This window comes from Pimephales promelas, chromosome 16 (genome assembly GCF_988280905.1).
Source record: "Pimephales promelas chromosome 16, fPimPro1.hap1.1, whole genome shotgun sequence".
Lineage (NCBI taxonomy): Eukaryota > Metazoa > Chordata > Actinopteri > Cypriniformes > Leuciscidae > Pimephales > Pimephales promelas.
In genome coordinates this window covers 3,110,841-3,125,156 of record NC_142784.1, presented here as the reverse complement: position 1 = coordinate 3,125,156, position 14,316 = coordinate 3,110,841, and the positions used below count along the sequence as shown (strand labels likewise).

General features: G+C 39.4%; 1 protein-coding gene across 3 annotated transcripts in view; it reads left to right on the top strand.

Annotated features, from left to right (window-relative positions):
• Positions 1 to 14,316, top strand: part of limk1a (LIM domain kinase 1a) — a 112,496-nt gene that overhangs the window by 33,835 nt on the left and 64,345 nt on the right. The gene's annotated exons all lie outside the window — the stretch shown is intronic.

The window sequence follows — 14,316 nt, the reverse complement described above, 5'->3', positions numbered from 1 at the left end:
AGTCCTTTTTTTCTAAGTCAGTTTAATGTAATTTAGTTTTGCAGAATGATCCCATGCGCCACGTGTCGTATATTTCAAGTGTTCGGTGGGTAAACGACAGGGTTTAGTGAAAATAAACCAAAATATAATGTATTATTGAACAGAAATCCTCAAGATAAATATAAACGTGGCATGACATGCAACGCCTAGAGATCCCCCAAAGCATCCGTGCTCTTTCTCAGGACTCTGGCAGTCAGAATGAAAGATGAACTCGATAACACCACGGATATATTCACCTCAGAGAAGAAGATTCATGGATTGTGTTTCAAGTCCGTTTTCATCTTGAATTCCCACAACTTGTGTGCTTTTTCTGAGAAGTCGGAGTGAGCGTGCAGTCGCGCACAGAAGAGCAACGGCCACGGTCGGCATCTGCGTTAAATCAGGCCTCCAGACTAACTTTTCCACTGGTTGCACTGGTGCTACCAACTTTCTCAGTTGGTCGCACCAGCATATGATTTGGTCACACTTTTTTTTAGCATTTTACATACAATCTATCTATTTACATTTGAACATCTATCTATCTATCTATAATCTTTCTATCAGCATCATCTTTCTATCTTTTAAGAATCATTAAACATTCAAATGAGAGATACATTGCATTTTAAAAAGATTGGAGTATTATAATAAGCTAATAGGCCTGCAGATTTTTCAGACAGATTTAAAGATTAGAGTATTATAATACAGATTTTTCGGTATCAAAGTTTATAGCCTTTTACAGTTGGTAAACATGGTGACGTTTTTTTGTGGGCGGAGCTTAGGTGGAGGCAGAAAGATCCCTCTGGCCGCTTCACTAATGCTTGTTAGTAGGGTTGGGTATCGAGAATCGAGTATCGATTGGAACCGAGACTAACTTTTCGTTTTTCCCGGAATCGTTCAAAAGTTAAAATTTCGATTCCTAGTTTCGATTTTCACAGTCCGCCGAGCGGAAGAAGAAACCGCTGAACAACACCAACGAAGAAGCGTCTACCGGAAGTGTTGGCATAATCACGCGAGTCGAACATGAGTACCTTACGTCGGCGGTCCAAAGTGTGGCTTCACTTTTCTAAAAATAACGAAATCTCGGCAAAATGCAAAATTTGTGACAAAAGGAGTATTTTTACAGAAGGAGTATTTCCTCCAGAAAGGCCGTTGGTTAGCAAGGTTAGCTAAACTTTTTTGACCCTGCCTCTTAAAAGAATCGGATTCGAGAATCGTTAGGAACCGGAATCGAAACAAGGAATCGGAATCGGAATCAGAATCGTTCAAATTCAAACGATACCCAACCCTACTAGTTAGCAAGGATTGTTAGCTTGTTTTTTAACAATGACTGGAGAAAATCCGATATTATCTTAATGTGTAAGGTCACTCAGTGTCCAGGACCGCGATTGCTATTTCCAAAAGTTATTTTTAACGGACGGAACCAGATTGGCCGACCCGTAGCCGCCTACACGCTCACTCAATGCATGGACGATCTGACAGGATTAACGTACGTTACCTCGGTTGAGTGGCCTGACTTCTACACCTACCTTATAGAGAAACCGATCGTAAAGAGAAACTGAGGGCATATAAATCTTTAGGTCCTGTACAAGACTTGTGTGTACGATCCGCAGTTCTGCCGAGCCAGCGCCGAGACCACGACAATGTAAAGAGTGACATTACAGTGCGATTTTAATCATGTGAATATTTTCTAGAAATAAAAGTTCCAGATACAGCATATTCATTTTTCATCAATTCTTGCACTAAACAACACAACAAGATGACATTTAATAATAGTAACAATTATTTAAGCTCCTTATTATGTAGCCAAATCTGTGCTGGTTTGTATTGGCCGCCTCCAGTTTTCACTTTGTTTTGCCTCCAGCTAGCGCCGTGACGTAACTGTGACGTCAGCGCAAAAGGGGTCTATTGTTCTAACAAAAATCAGAAATCTCACACTCCTTCCCTTCTGCATTTAAGAAGCATTTCCTTTCCCTCAGTCGAGCGATTACTCTCATCTAACCGCTGGAAAGATGTTGGAAGGGGCTCGATATTTCGCGAGACCTTTTTAATTTTTATATGCCTTAATTCGTGAATTCGCAATTGTCGCGTTCCACCATCAGTGTGCTCTGGGCGTGACGTCTACGTTCGTCAATAGATAAACTGCATGTGTCTGACTGTAGCCGGAGCTACTTCTCTCCATTAATGTCTATGGCGAATCACGCAGGCACTGGGCAACTCCGCATCCGAGTCGACCCCGGAATAAAATAGTCAGAATATAAACACTTATTATAGGCGTATCGTAGTGATTCAGGATAAATCAAAAACACGGATTGGAAAATGGATTCATGATGTAGCTTACTCGTTCATTTTGAACATAAGTTACGGACTGCAGCAGCGGATATAACGGCGTTGTGTTGCGCGAGCGTCCATATGCGACCACATAAAATTTTAACTCGCACGTTCTCAAAAATTGGTCGTAGGGCTGTAACGATTTTGGCTAAAATCATAATCACGATTAATCGAACAAGTCACTTCGATTTTTTTGCTTTCTCATATGTCACTGGCAAGGCTTATTCTGTAAATATGTGTGTATTTTTTTCTTATGAAAGAGTGCATAATCTTTGAGATTCTAAAATAAGGAAATACACAGATAGCTTTTAATGCTTATTAGATATTTAAAAATATTAGAAAATATGTAGAAAATAGTTATTTTTGTAAATAAAATAAATTATTGTAAATATTGCCGTCTAAAAAGTAAAATATAACTTGTATAAAACTAAAAAACTAATCCTGTTTTCATATTGTATAGCATCTGTAAATGCTTGTGTTATCGAAAGCTGCTTTGTGGAGTGGAGACACTTGTTGCTGGGCGTTTGTCTGTCTCTCTCTCTCTCTCTCTCTCTTTTTCACGTGTTTCTTTGGTACAAGCTGCTCCTGTTGCTGAGTTGACTCAGTTATCTAGGAATCAGAGAGTGCGTTCACACACAACCCGCAAAGACACGTGACATGTCTCATTAGCGTCTATAGTTTGCTTATGAGTTGCGATTTCTTTTTTGAAAAACCACGCTTGTGCATTTGTTTTTCTCTGATTTGATAATAAACTAGCGCATTACCTACCGTTTCACGCTGGCAAACAATCCCGGCATCATTAGGCTGCAACACGACATTGATTACCGCTTTTGTTCACACAGCGCACGCTCCGTGACTGAACCAGCAATTGTTACTCTGTCCCCAACCTGGCGGCACCAATCCCGGGCCGTGTTTGCGTTCATACAGGTGTTTGTTCTGGCAATTTCCCGGGATCAACGGGGCTCATGTTGTTTCAATGTCGCAGACTGGACGAGGTGGAGTGACGTGACTACTATGTTTTAAGGGGAAAGTAGGTTAACACATAGTTGGCGGTAGTGTTGTCACGGTACCAAAATTTCAGTATTCGGTACCGATACCAGTTAAAATTCACGGTTCTCGGTACCAATTTCGGTACCAAAGCTTAGTTTAAATTTACATATATTTAAGTGTTTATCACGGTTACAAGTATGGAAACTGTACATTTGTATTATAAACACTTTAGAAAAAGATTAGATAAAATGACCTAAAATAAACAATATTATACACTAACACATTTTTAAAGTTGTTTGTAAAGTTTTAATCCATTATTTATTTAATGCACAATGAATTAAGTGAACAAACATTAACAATCAGGTGTTTGTAATAAATAACATTTTCAAACATTAATTAATGTTGTAAAAATATATTGTTCACTCAATGCGTTGATAACCAAGTAATGTTTATGAATGGTATCTTTGTAGCATTACCATAAAACATGTTTTATTTGACTTGACTGTCCTTTTATTAATCTAAAACTGAATTCATATTTAATTTTAAAAAGGCTTTTTAAACCTGCTGAGTTATAAAGGCAAGAATACGCCTAGAACTGGCACTGACATTAAATGACAATACTAATACCATAGTACTCTGGTGTCGGGTAGATACTACTGTGCTCATGTACTCGTAAAACTACCCCGAAAGCACTTTAGAGGACGTTCACATGTCGCGCGTGTTTTTTAATTATATTTTTGCGCGTGCTTATTCTTTCCAAAGCGCTTGCTCTCACGCGGCGTCTGTCGTTGCTATGCAACGCCAACAAGTTTTTATTAGGAGCGCGCTTGAATCACGCCTATATTTGAAATTGCGAATTTGCATGTAATCGGCCTCTTATGGCAACGTGACATTATTAGCCTAATCCAAAATATTTCCATATGTGGCTCTTTCCTCCTTTCGTTTCAACAAGTGGATTCAGAGAGAGAGCCATATCAGCGTTATGAAGAGGACGCAACTGTGCACGTTTCAGACATCGCGTCTAGAACAGAACTGGACGAACCTGGTATTCGGTACCTAGAAAAGCTGGTACCGTAACATTTTTTTTTTTTAGTACCGACTTGGTACCGAAGTACCGAGTTTTTTGACAACACTAGTTGGCGGATATATTAATAGTATTCAAAAACCAAAATAACCGACATGGTAAAATCACGTCGGTTATAGGCGTCGGTTTCGATTATTTTTCGGTTAATCGTCCAGCCCTAATCGGTCGCATATGCGACCAATTTGGTCTCAGTCTGGAACCCTGTGAATAGTATACAAATCATACTTCGCTTTGTTATACCGGACACTTGGGATATACCACACGTGTCGCATGGGATCATTCTGGGATGCTTGTGCGTCTTTTCTTAAAGCTTGATGTCGGTCGACATTCGGGACATTCTTGTTTAACTATCCCTTTTAAGAGTTGTTCCAGTGTGTTTAAATTAGTATGGATGCAGAAACAGACTCTGGGTTCTCCACACACACACACACACACACACACACACGGATAGGATGTGACACTGTTTAACGCCTTATTGTGTGTTTATGAGGAGTGTTATGACTGCTCGTCACACTCTCTGCTTGGCTCGAGAGTTAGTTTCAGCCTCAGTCAAACGCTTTCTTTGGGATCCTTTAGTTCATTCTTTCTGCAGCCGAGCAGTGCATTCTGGGAAGGGCTTAGTAAGCACAAAGAAAGCGCTGGCATGCAAAGTGATTCCCACAAGGCACCCCCAATATGCGAAACACGTCTAATGCTGTCAGCGTGACACAACATTCTCACAGGGGCTCGTTCACTTGATGAGAAGAATCCAGTTTACGGCCGTCAAGATCCAAATAAAACGAGAAACAACCAGTCGAGATGAAGCACGCTTATCTTTGACTAGTTGCATGAGGAACTGGATTGCAAACAAAGGTCCATTGTGATCTGAACTATCGCTCAACCACATATTCGGGATTGCTGTTGACATCACTGCTCTCCTCTGATGACATCATCAGTAGTGTTTCCCTGAAGGGATTCCTGGGGACTGGCACGGGAGCTCATTTCCCAGGGGCTTTTGTAATTGGCTTCTTTTTTTTGTATTCAACCATTGATCAGAAGTAGACAGACTAACTGCCTACAACTCCATCAGTGTTTTCTCAACTAGTCAAGGAGGACACGAGTTTCTAGCATCACTTTCATGTCAGTCTATTCTTTAACACTTGTTTTAAACTACTAATATTAAATGAATAAATCTGATATTGCCCGCATTCAACAGCATGACAAGCCCTTGAAATGTAGAACATAATAATTAAATACACAGTGTTTGTTCCAGTAATAATATACAAGGACAATTAATCAAATACAATTCACTACATTTGACATTTTTGTGAATTTATGAAGTTAAGCACAGATTTGGATTGTATTCAGTGTGAGCATTTTTTTTCTCTCACTTGAGAAACGTTTTGTAATGATGTGATGTAAAATTGTACACTTTCTGTACTTTTTTTGTAATATATGTATGACACACAAGAACCACTCAGAATGTTTTTGTTTCATGTTGAAAATCAGTGTTTCTTTTTAGGACTTGGTCTTAGAAACTTCATACATCTCTATTACTATATCTGTACCTTATGTTTCAAAACAGTGTAACTCAGCAGTTAAACTTCACTGTTGGCTAAAGGTGACAGATGGAGGAGATGAGTCCACCAAAGCTTCACTGTCAAACCTCTTCATGGGTCGGCATTTCACCCGGTAACATTAGGCAGTTTTGATTTATATATGCGGTTTAATATTAGCTTATCTTGTTAGCTTTAGCAATGCTTTTACTGCTCGTTTCTGCAGCTGCTTCTTGTTTTTTATCTCCGTACTCGTTGAGAAGATGCGTAATAGCGTAGGCCAATTCTTCTCATCGATTCCTAATTTCGATTCCAATGAGGTAAAAAAAAATTGTATCATATATCATTCAATATCAACAAATATCATTCACATTTATTTGAAGTCTTATTGTGAAACATTTAAAGGGATACTTCAGGATTTAGCATTAAGCTTTGTATTTAAGAAAACGAAAATTTAAGAAATATTTAAGAAAACAAATACAGTATTTTCGAATTACCGTGCTTTCCACACTCATATACCCCTGAGACGAGAGATTTTTTTGTCTGGAAAAAATCCTCCGATGACACAAAAATCGTCATTTTGCGTCATCAGAGGATTATTTGGCCAGAGGCTAAAGACTACAGTCAGTAGTCGGGTCTGTCCCGCATGTCCTCAACCCACCCATAGAAAGTGGATCTCCCTCACAGAATGAACACATAGTGTCGGCCATCTTGTTTTGGAAGCTAAGCTAGCAGGCTCTTTTTCTTTGGAGAAAGCTGAATAGTAAGGGTTACCATCCTCTTTTTCCTGGACATGTCCGGTTGTCGGTGTCCGGGATTCAGCTTTTGCTTTCTGCAGACGCCATTCATTGTTTACATGCACAGCTTTTGTTTCAATCTAACTGAATTCATTCTGATTAGTGAATCTGTTTACAAGAACACTGTTTAACTACTGCGCTCTGTTACCGGTAGGCGTGGCCTTCTACGGCAGCGAAGCAAGTGCATTCTGGGAGTTGTTGTCTTTCATCCACATAAGCCAAAAATACATTTTCTGGATTTTCTCAGGCTAGAAAGTTCCAAATTCCCAAATAATTTCACATTTCTTCAACATAAATGACCCATTTTAAATACAAAAATCAAATCTTTAAATCTTTCTAGGGGCGTGAACAAAGATCAACAGGCTAAAGAACACTAATACAAGGAACGTTTGCCTGAGGTTTAAAAATACCACAGAAAAACAACTAGAGTAACTAATATAAATGTCAAGCATCATTAAAGACAAGCAAACACTCAGTAAATTAAAATGATCAAGCGGAACAAATAAAACAACTGAACAAAGATACGATTGAAATAAGTGTTTTAAGATTTTCAGGTTTTACAGTAACTAATCAAATGTAAAGTAAAACTGCACTTTATAAATAAAATATACATTACAAATAAAAGTTATTCAGTCAAGAACAGTGAGTGAATTCGGTCGTTTTGTGTTATTATAGAGATGTCTGAGCAATATTATTCTGCTGTCACTTTAAGAGCTGCCCGACACACTGTTACACGTGTGCGCAGAAAACAGCGACTTGTTGAAGTCATATAAAAATGGACACACAGGATTCGATAAGAGGAATCAAAATGTTCATTTTACAACAAGTATTCGATTCCAGAATTGAAATCGATTTTCCATTCTGAACCCTATAACAGCGCCCCCTACTGTATAGCAATGCAAGCCAGGACGTTCGGCCAGTGGCGGGGAAAGAGTTGCCCTCTTGTAACCGCATGGTAATGCCGGAGCACCGGTGGGTGTTGCACAGGAAAACAACACACTGGCTCCAGAAAATGAACAAATCTGGTTCTTTTGTGGAGTGGTTCCTGTAAATGGGTTATTTTACCTATAAACTCCTCTGAGCTTTTGTGACAAATACAGAACTTTCCCCCCCGGTGGGACGGGTGTGTGTTTGCGGTTAGATGGAGAGTCAAAGTGAAACTGATACTTTCGACACAGTTGGCCTTTATCAGGCTGATATTACTGATGCTAACAATAGTGTTATGAGGGGAAATCGACCAATATTTTTTTTCATAAATGATAATTTGTATGTTTTTATGTCAGAACTGATATGCAGAACCAATATTTATTCCATGTTTTACTTGTTTTTGATAAATTTCCTTTTTGATTTACAACCATAAAACAATATTACAACCAATAACAATAGGAAAAAAATCTGTCTAATATTTTTCAAAAGGAGAACAATAAATGACAATTGAGTCAACTTTGGATTAATATAATAATTTTAAAATCTGGTTCAGGTGTTGTTTGTTAGTTATTGTTTGGTAGCCCTCAAACTATATTCACTTTATAGCCCTTAATCCTGTAATTGTGGACAAATGTGGGCACTGAGGACTCAGGTGTGATCCTAATTTTTATTTATTATAAATGTTGTATCGCTGTCTTTGATAAAGTTTTGTCTATCCATTTATGGTGTTTTTTATTTTTTTTTATTTTGGGGGTATTTTGAATTTATTTATTCAAAAAATATCATATTTTCTATGTAAATTGTGCTGATTTTTATGTTTTATTTTTATTTTTTTTAACTACATTAAAATATAATTCCAATAAGGTCTTAGAGCTAAAACCTAAAGATGAAGTGACGTTATTTTGGCTTATTTTAGAATGCTCTAAATTACGTTTTTTCCCATTCATTTCTATGGGTGCCCATTTTTGACCCAAATACAAGATTAAGGAGTTTTTTTTTACCCACTTAATATTGTAGAATTGAGTCAAAAAAAACTGTGTGTGTTTGGTAGGCAAACTTAGGAAAAGTAGCCAAGTCTTGTACTGCTCGGATCAAGGGAAGTATTTTTAAAAAATATATCAAAACTATTTTGCCCACATTTGTCCAGAATACGGTTTTAGGGTTAAAATATTTTTTCGATATGAAGTCTAATAAAAGTTTAACAAAAAATGCTATAGCTTATGTACACTGCAATTGTTTCTGAATATATGCATTACGTTAAATAATTAATTAATTAATTGAATCACAAACATGACATTTGCAAATAAAATTAATTTATATATATACACTTGAATTATATCTAATATGATGAGGTAATACAGTGAATTGAAAATCTCTCTATCGGAGTTTCAGGGTTGTCCCGTTATATATATGCGTTGTACATTTACTCTAGACTGATAAAATGAAAATATGCAAATAACATTTTAAATGACTTCTGTTTCTGATTAAATAAAGTAGTAAAAAACAGCCTGATGTTTTTGCTCCGAACGAACCAATTGGTTTTTAATTCCTGATAACAGAAGAATAACAGTCTACATTATTTCTTGAAAAACGGCTCTAGAAATGTTGCATTGAACAAAATGAATCAGAAAAGACGTAATGAAATGTATCTACTCAGGGGATAACGGCAAAAAGAGAATGTGAAAGCGAAACACGTATGACTTGAAACAATATTTTATTTAAGATACATTGCTGCAGAATCAACACATGTACCATTCCTATCAATCACCAATTTAAAATATAACTTCCAATGGAGAGTCGGCAAGTGTGTTGTGTGATGGCCTGACTCCTCTCTGACTGGATCGGCTGCAGTCATGTTTGTTCAGCGAGTGTCGTTCCCCCTCATGCTCAGTGCTGTAACTACGTCCTGTGCCATTTTTAATGTTTGATTCTTTCATAAGTGAATCTACGGAGCCCCTCTAGTCCCACTTTAGTAAAAAAATTAATTATAACTATCTTGTGGCCTCAAGATAGTAACTCGTGGCCACAAGATAGTAACTCGTGGCCTCAAGATACTAACTCGTGGCCTCAAGATAGTAACTCGTACGAGTTACTATCTTGAGGCCACGAGTTACTATCTTGAGGCCACGAGTTACTATCTTGAGGCCACGAGTTAGTATCTTAAGGCCACAAGTTACTATCTTGAGGCCACGAGTTACTATCTTGAGGCCACGAGTTAGTATCTTGAGGCCACGAGTTACTATCTTGAGGCCACGAGTTACTATCTTGAGGCCACGAGTTACTATCTTGAGGCCACGAGTTACTATCTTGTGGCCACGAGTTACTATCTTGAGGCCACGAGTTAGTATCTTGAGGCCACGAGTTAGTATCTTGAGGCCACGAGTTAGTATCTTGAGGCCACGAGTTAGTATCTTGAGGCCACGAGTTACTATCTTGAGGCCACGAGTTAGTATCTTGTGGCCACGAGTTAGTATCTTGTGGCCACGAGTTAGTATCTTGAGGCCACGAGTTAGTATCTTGAGGCCACGAGTTACTATCTTGAGGCCACGAGTTAGTATCTTGAGGCCACGAGTTACTATCTTGAGGCCACGAGTTACTATCTTGAGGCCACGAGTTACTATCTTGAGGCCACGAGTTAGTATCTTGAGGCCACGAGTTAGTATCTTGAGGCCACGAGTTAGTATCTTGAGGCCACGAGTTACTATCTTGAGGCCACGAGTTACTATCTTGAGGCCACGAGTTACTATCTTGAGGCCACGAGTTACTATCTTGAGGCCACGAGTTAGTATCTTGAGGCCACGAGTTAGTATCTTGAGGCCACGAGTTAGTATCTTGAGGCCACGAGTTACTATCTTGAGGCCACGAGTTACTATCTTGAGGCCACGAGTTACTATCTTGAGGCCACGAGTTAGTATCTTGAGGCCACGAGTTAGTATCTTGAGGCCACGAGTTAGTATCTTGAGGCCACGAGTTACTATCTTGAGGCCACGAGTTACTATCTTGAGGCCACGAGTTACTATCTTGAGGCCACGAGTTAGTATCTTGTGGCCACGAGTTACTATCTTGAGGCCACGAGTTACTATCTTGAGGCCACGAGTTACTATCTTGAGGCCACGAGTTACTATCTTGAGGCCACGAGTTACTATCTTGAGGCCACAAGTTACTATCTTGAGGCCACGAGTTACTATCTTGAGGCCACGAGTTAGTATCTTGTGGCCACGAGTTACTATCTTGAGGCCACGAGTTACTATCTTGAGGCCACGAGTTACTATCTTGAGGCCACGAGTTACTATCTTGAGTAGTGTTGTCACGGTACCAAAATTTCAGTATTCGGTACCGATACCAGTTAAAATTCACGGTTCTCTGTACCAATTTCGGTACCAAAGCTTAGTTTAAATTTACATATATTTAAGTGTTTATCACGGTTACAAGTATGGAAACTGTACATTTGTATTATAAACACTTTAGAAAAAGATTAGATAAAATGACCTAAAATAAACAATATTATACACTAACACATTTTTAAAGTTGTTTGTAAAGTTTTAATCCATTATTTATTTAATGCACAATGAATTAAGTGAACAAACATTAACAATCAGGTGTTTGTAATAAATAACATTTTCAAACATTAATTAATGTTGTAAAAATATATTGTTCACTCAATGTGTTGATAACTAAGTAATGTTTATGAATGGTATCTTTGTAGCATTACCATAAAACATGTTTTATTTGACTTGATTGTCCTTTTATTTAATCTAAAACTGCATTCATATTTAATTTTAAAAAGGCTTTTTAAACCTGCTGAGTTATAAAGGCAAGAATACGCCTAGAACTGGCATTGACATTAAATGACAATACTAATAGCCTACCATAGTACTCTGGTGTCGGGTAGATACTACTGTGCTCATGTACTCGTAAAACTACCCCGAAAGCACTTTAGAGGCCGTTCACATGTCGCGCGTGTTTTTTAATTATATTTTTGCGCGTGCTTATTCTTTCCAAAGCGCTTGCTCTCACGCGCCGTCTGTCGTTGCTATGCAACGCCAACGAGTTTTTATTATGAGCGCGCTTGCCTTGCGCCTATATTTGAAATTGCGAATTTGCATGTAATCGGCCTCTTATGGCAACGTGACATTAGCCTAATCCAAAATATTTCCATATGTGGCTCTTTCCTCCTTTCGTTTCAACAAGTGGATTCAGAGAGAGAGAGAGAGCCATATCAGCGTTATGAAGAGGACGCAACTGTGCACGTTTCAGACATCGCGTCTAGAACAGAACTGGACGAACCTGGTATTCGGTACCTAGAAAAGCTGGTACCGTAACATTTTTTTTTTTAGTACCGACTTGGTACCGAAGTACCGAGTTTTTTGACAACACTAATCTTGAGGCCACGAGTTACTATCTTGAGGCCACGAGTTACTATCTTGAGGCCACGAGTTACTATCTTGAGGCCACGAGTTACTATCTTGAGGCCACGAGTTAGTATCTTGAGGCCACGAGTTACTATCTTGAGGCCACGAGTTAGTATCTTGAGGCCACGAGTTAGTATCTTGAGGCCACGAGTTACTATCTTGAGGCCACGAGTTAGTATCTTGAGGCCACGAGTTACTATCTTGAGGCCACGAGTTAGTATCTTGAGGCCACGAGTTACTATCTTGAGGCCACGAGTTAGTATCTTGTGGCCACGAGTTACTATCTTGAGGCCACGAGTTACTATCTTGAGGCCACGAGTTAGTATCTTGAGGCCACGAGTTAGTATCTTGAGGCCACGAGTTAGTATCTTGAGGCCACGAGTTACTATCTTGAGGCCACGAGTTACTATCTTGAGGCCACGAGTTACTATCTTGAGGCCACGAGTTACTATCTTGAGGCCACGAGTTACTATCTTGAGGCCACGAGTTACTATCTTGAGGCCACGAGTTACTATCTTGAGGCCACGAGTTACTATCTTGAGGCCACGAGTTACTATCTTGAGGCCACGAGTTACTATCTTGAGGCCACGAGTTACTATCTTGAGGCCACGAGTTACTATCTTGAGGCCACGAGTTACTATCTTGAGGCCACGAGTTACTATCCTGAGGCCACGAGTTAGTATCTTGAGGCCACGAGTTACTATCTTGAGGCCACGAGTTACTATCTTGAGGCCACGAGTTAGTATCTTGAGGCCACGAGTTAGTATCTTGAGGCCACGAGTTAGTATCTTGAGGCCACGAGTTAGTATCTTGAGGCCACGAGTTACTATCTTGAGGCCACGAGTTAGTATCTTGAGGCCACGAGTTACTATCTTGAGGCCACGAGTTAGTATCTTGAGGCCACGAGTTACTATCTTGAGGCCACGAGTTAGTATCTTGTGGCCACGAGTTACTATCTTGAGGCCACGAGTTACTATCTTGAGGCCACGAGTTACTATCTTGAGGCCACGAGTTAGTATCTTGAGGCCACGAGTTAGTATCTTGAGGCCACGAGTTACTATCTTGAGGCCACGAGTTAGTATCTTGAGGCCACGAGTTAGTATCTTGAGGCCACGAGTTACTATCTTGAGGCCACGAGTTACTATCTTGAGGCCACGAGTTAGTATCTTGAGGCCACAAGATAGTTATAATTTTTTTTTTTTACCAAAGTGGGACTAGAGGGGCTCCGTATGAATCAGATATGCTTAAATATCAGGGAAAAAATATTGGTAAAACCAGTTAGCAGAAGATTTCTTATTACGTGGAATCAAAAATCAATATGAACTCAATTCAGAACAAATTCTTCCAGGACCAAATGATCCGAGTTACTGTTGATTTATTTGATAGTTTTCTCTGATTCTAATAAGAAATCTCTGAGAGAAACATTGGAGACAAACACGTTGTTGTTCTCCTGAAACCTGAACGAACTGCTGTGGGTTGGTGCACGTCCGAATGTCACGGTGTGGTGTGGTTTGGGATCAGCAGATGGGCGGTGAACGGAGGGAGGGTCTGCTTTAAGTTAGAGATGATGGGGCAGATCCGAGACAGACGACAGAGCGAACGATTAACAGCATCCGGACCGGCTCTGCTTTCATCATTAGAGGCTGATAACAGAGCCCTGGGGATCACGCATCATAGATTACCCAGCATCCCCAGCGTCTGCCTGACTGGATAGGTTTCATCAGTCTAATGGACAGTCCTGCATTGACAAACACTTCACTTTCATTCAGCCCGACACTTCAGCTGTGCTCTATTACTTAGTGATTTAATCAAACCTTAAAGGAGGAGTTCACTTCAGAATTAAAACGTCATCCAAGATGTTCATTTCTGTCTTCAGTCGAAAAGAAATGAAGGGTTTTGAGGATCCACTTTACCATGTTGATAAGAGCATTAAAATTAAAAAAAAATAATGTATCTTGATTTCAAAAAGAAGTTAACTATGACATTAATGCGATTAATCACGATTAAATATTTTAATCGTTTGACAGCACTAATTTATATACATTTTAACCACAAATGCTCGTCTTGCACGTCCATGACTTTACGCAATCGCGTGTGACGTAGGTGGGAGTACCGACCTAGTCGAGACTTTGAAGCTGCACTGAAACTCACATCTGGACCTTCGGCCCATTGGGCCCCATTGAAGTCCATTTTATGGAGAAACATCCTGGAGTGTGTTCCTCAAA